General features: G+C 43.8%; 1 long non-coding RNA gene across 1 annotated transcript; it reads right to left on the bottom strand.

Moving 5' to 3' along the window:
• Window positions 1-4,897, bottom strand: LOC129386622 (uncharacterized). The gene is made up of 3 exons (XR_011893685.1): window positions 4,628-4,897; window positions 3,144-3,274; window positions 1-308 (listed from the first exon to the last, which is right to left on the bottom strand). It is a non-coding gene; the product is annotated as an uncharacterized lncRNA (long non-coding RNA).
• Between the last annotated feature and the right edge of the window lie 355 nt (window positions 4,898-5,252).

The raw sequence follows: 5,252 nt of genomic DNA, 5'->3' as shown, positions 1-5,252 counted from the left end.
ACTTGAAGCGTCTTCACGCGTCTTGGACGCAGACATTTTTTTCTTTTTCTTTTACATTTATGATATATTTTTCTATTTATCATGCGGGATGAGATCTGGAGTGAGCGGTACGGTCGCAGTCGCAGTTCCCCAAATGGCTAGGTTGGTTTATGTCAAGAAATATTTCAAAATGTTGTGTCACCTAGCGATGTCTTTCGTAGTTGACGATAATTTCTCGATGCCAGCGCGGCTCGTACTGGGCCTGGCGTGATCGGTGCTGGCGGCCGTTATTGCAGGCGCGTAATTGGTGCTTCCCATGTCAGTGGCATCTGCATGGCCCGAAAAAACAGCAGAGGTGTTCACTAGCCGCTGTGCAAACGTCATTAAAAGCGCAAGAAAATTTGGCGCTGAGAAATGGTGGCATGCAAAACGTTTTAGTTGGGCTTTAGTGGTAGGGAAAGCTGGCGGCTGTGTTGGCGTATGCAGTTCTTTTTCTTTCAGAAAGTGTGAAATTAGGTGCCAAGTGCAAGTAAGAGATTCTTATGGTCGAAAGGGACAACGTCAATCAAACTTACAGAATGTTGATATTTTCAAAAATAAATACGCTGTAATTTCGACACCACGATAGAACACGACCGTGTTCTAAGCAAAACACGACAGGTCACTTTTTTTGTGCACTACAAAGGTCAAATCTTTGTTTCTAGTTTCCAGCAATAAGTGTGTTCCATGCTTGACTAAGGTCGCAATTAAGAATAAATTCAATAAGCAGACTTTGGCACTCATGAAACTTGCCTTTACCGAGAAGGATGCGTTCTCATTATTATAAAGCTGCTTAGTAAAGCGCACAATGAACTTTCAGCACGGAGGCTTCTGCCTAAGTACTTGGGATATTGTCTTTCTGTGTCACACTTGTACCAACCTTGATGCAGGCTATCCAATGTGAAAGAAAATGATGAAATCTAGTGACTGCCGTAAACGAACCTAAGGATCAGGCTGTGAACTCCCTTTTAAAAAGTACTGATTGCGATAATATTTGTAAAAAAACGATATCAAGCTTACAATTCTAATTGAGCTATAAAAACTATGCCATAATTCTGAAAAGAACGTTTACTAATACCCGTAAATCCACAAAGATGATACGCAGCGGTCTGAATTTTACCAAAATGTTGTAGCTAGGAGTTTTGAAAAAAAGTTCGGAAACATGTCATTTCTGTAAACTGCAATTTCATAAATCAAACTTGACCGCTTTAGATATTCTAAACCATGCGGTTAACAGGACTCGATATTTGTTTTAGGAGTAGAGTTACTAAATTGCAGATGTTGTATTTCAAGTTTTTAGAAACTTGCCAATTTCCAGGAATATTGGCATACCATCCAGCCCCTAAATATGTAATTCCCTGACTACAGTAGCGACAACTCTCAAATGCAACGAACATCGTTCCTGTCAGCCTAATAGTTTTTCTTGAAGGAATTTATGCATTTTACATGTTCAGTAGGAAAATCTGAAATGTCCCCGAGCAGAAGCTTCTTATTCGAAAGGAAACTGTTTTGATAGCTTGGGTGGTAGAGCGAAGGGTGACTGCCTAATGATGTTACCAACCCGCATGTCGACACTTTCATTACTTTGTACCCCGATATCAACTACCTTGTAAGGCGAACGGGTCGTGTGCAAAAGTGCAGCTGCAGGTTTTGCATACCGCCTATTCATTACTAGCAATAGACAGCCTGATCGGGCCGTGTACAAAGGAAAAGGCGACAGGACAAGCGAAAACTGCATTGAAGCTTGAAGAATACCCAGGAAAATCTTCTCTAGATGTGGCAGGTGCAAGCTTCAACGGACAGTGGACAATTCTCTAAAATCCTGTCTATAGGATGCATATATATACATACGTCTGTAGCTGAAGTTCCTAAGAATGCATTTACAGTTAGCAGTTCATGTTTAACAACTCATAAAAAATGGCTGCGATGCTATGCATGCCTTCGATACCTATCACACTGATTAAAATAGGTCGCCCAATGCCCTAATGCTGAGGGTAGTGTTCCCGGCATCTGGTCACAAGGGAAAGACGTGCAGAATTACAAGTGCACGAGTCAGTGTCATTAAACAATGCAAAAGCAGCAATCTCGACACGCTACGTTAAATACAGTGACTGCATGTTTTACAGAGTACTAATAAGGTGTGGCTGCTTTTCAGTATGGCAGACCGAGCGCTGTCTTAAATATTCCCTCACCAGGTTTGGCTGTTCCAAATACACAAGCGTGGCTCGTAAATTAGGTGGTGGCTACCGCGTCGTCACCGTATAAGCGGCTGCGTGGCAGGACACAGTTGCAATTTTCAACAGTAGGCCACGTAATCTTCCTGGGAAGGAGCCGCGCTTTGAGAGAGCCGGTCAAGGTCTCACGTACAATTCATATATGCCATGCGAACTGCTTGCAAGGGCACCGACCACTGCATGGGAATTGGGTCGATCATCCAAAAACGTATCGAAATGAAAAATGGAGGGGCTCGTCATGTTAACATGACCTAGGCCCTTGGCTCCTGTAGGGGAGAAGGCAAGCAAAAAACGCCGCCTGAGGATGTCATTCGAGGCAGAGGGGGAGAGTCTGTAGGCATTAATCCTTGCCGCTGATAGCACAGTAGCAAGACAGCGCAATGACATCTATCTTCTTCCATAACGAATGGATTTGAAAAATTGTCTTACCTAAACGCTCCTTTGACGGCGCTTTGGCGATTTCCAGCGTATAAATTAAATTTGTAAGGGCGCCCGGCAAATGACCCTTATTCGACAGGCTCCTATAGCAAGTATTCAACGTGGAAAATATAACACGCGGTTGGCTTGCTGTGCATTGCAAAGCTTGCTACTCCGACCTCATTACTATACGAAATCCAAGACAAATGGAGAAGCTTCGATTGCTATTACGAATGAATTCATCGCGTTGAAAATGAATTTATTCGTAACAAGCGTATTGTTGTCTCTATAAGCACTCAATTCGTCGGCATGAAGTTAACACTGATTGCATAACCAGCAACCGACACGGTGGCGTTAGTATGGTGCCCGCATGTGCAATAAATGTACCGCCGTCATGATCGATTAAAATGCTGCCTCCTGTGTGGGTTGTTAAGCATCTTCGTTGGTGGTATTGATGGTTAAAGGCGTACACACCTTTGACGTCAGTGGCATCGTTCCGGCTGTTCAGCGCCTCCCACGCGTCATTGATGTATCCTTCACAAATCGTAGGATCAGGCATACATATTGGCCTTTGACTCAGTGCTTCTAGGTAGAGCAGAAGACATCTGAAGAATGTTTTTGGAAAACAGAATTTGGAACAAGGAAACTGCTCTTTTGGTAATGAAGGCAATACCGGTAAGAAATCGTTTTATTAATATGATCCCTTGCTGGCTGGCATAGGGTGAACGGCACACTATTAAATTGCGCAACTTCTTAAATCATAACATCAAGCAAGAAGTATGTGATCCAGGTTAAGAAAGGGCTAAGCTGCAAGATTACGAGATAATTATGTACTGCCATCCCCACCGAGTCGTCCATTTTAGACTAGGTGCGTATAGCTCTACGACGTCATGCAAGTCACCTGGAAAGCGCTAGTCATACACATCGCGACAGGATGGCCGCGCCATGAGCGGCGTGAGTGAACAGCGCGCGAGAGCTTGAATTTACACTTTAGGTAAGGCAATGTTATGTTAGGGTTAGCTAGGCTACGTCAGCTTAGCTATCCCACTCGGCCGAATCGGTCGCCCAAATACGTCCGCAACAGCTCTGCTAGACTGCGAATACGCTTTTTAATATTTGCGGTCGGCAACTGTTCTCGCCATTTCACGATTACGTTCGCACACACTGTCAACGCGGCTGTTCGCGGTTGCGCCAAAACGACGTAGCCATCGCGGCACCCCGGTGGTACTTTCCTATTGTCGCGAACATGCCGAAAAATTAAACAAAGCGTTCATTTCAAAGCCGTATGCCGTTTTTCTTCAATCGCGCTTTTTGTGTATCTTGATAAACACGTAACAGCAAAAATTTGAAATGAAATGTGCTAACTTGGTCACCCATATTTCTTAGTTTTGAGCAAATGGTACTATTTTTGCTCCGTTTTGTGAGCCTCCTGAAGTAAGCTCACTCGAACGCTGAAGAAATTGTGACGTACTGTTCTATTAATTTATATCTTTGTCTTTCATATTTCGAAACCCCATCTCGCCACGAAAGCGGCTTAGAGGGATCTGGGAATTAAGTTTAGCCACCTGAGTTTCTGTAAAGTTCACCTAAATGAAAGTATCCGTCCGTTCTTCAATTTCACAATCACTGGCGAAAGACAATTGCGCCTGGAAGATTACCCGTGTTTCGAGCTAAGCAGCGTAACATCCCAGACAATGGGCTACTGCTACAAGTATGCGACACGGTGATAAACGCAATCTAAATATATACATTTCCACTCTGTTAAGAACATTTGCAGCCCTGTAGAGGCGCTTCTGTTTACCATGACCATAAACAGCCGCAGCTACGCTGCTTGTAAGTTGTCCTCGAAAACGCCCACTTCTATGTGGGAAGAAATGTATAGCTGTTAAAGATTTTATTCCAGGTTGTTTCTGCGGCTTACAATATCCAACGAAAATTTGACAAGCGGGAATACTCACGTAGTGTAATCGTCGGAAGTGGCTGAAGCACCCTCACCGCCTTCACGGCTTGTACCCGGGGTTGCTTCTTCGATGAAGGCAAACGCGGGAGGCGTGTGCACACCGTTTCTTTCTTCAGTCATGGCTGATGCTGACGCTCCGGAGTACTAGTGTCTTTCTGAGGCAGAAGGTTGTTGAATGTTCGCGCATGCGCAGTCTGTGCCAAGAATGAAAGGGAACAATAACTCGTTGGGCATTTAGGCAGCTCGAATGAAATCGTAAAGCCCATCCGAAAAATAAAACACACACAATAGAGTGTGCCACTATGTCGACGCTAAAGTGGTAATAATCGAACAATAGAAAAGGCGCCCCAGTGACTAGTGCTATATTGACACCAAATCATAAAAGAAAATTTAAGTAAAGTCCTCACCCAGCCAAAAACCGTAGACACGAACATGTGTTTAATACTCTTTCTGTTTTTCAGCAGAATTGCTAAGGCTTCCCAAGGAGATGTTAGCAGTGGTGGCACGATTAGTGTACACGTAGAATGAACAGAAGCCGGCTCAATGTTTTTACGAGGGCGAATCAGAAAGTATTTTGCATTATTCTTTTTACCCAAATTAGAGCTGTATATACGAAGTCAACA

This window comes from Dermacentor andersoni, chromosome 4 (assembly GCF_023375885.2).
Source record: "Dermacentor andersoni chromosome 4, qqDerAnde1_hic_scaffold, whole genome shotgun sequence".
NCBI classification, from domain to species: Eukaryota; Metazoa; Arthropoda; class Arachnida; order Ixodida; family Ixodidae; genus Dermacentor; species Dermacentor andersoni.
This window is presented reverse-complemented; position numbering and strand designations above follow the sequence as displayed.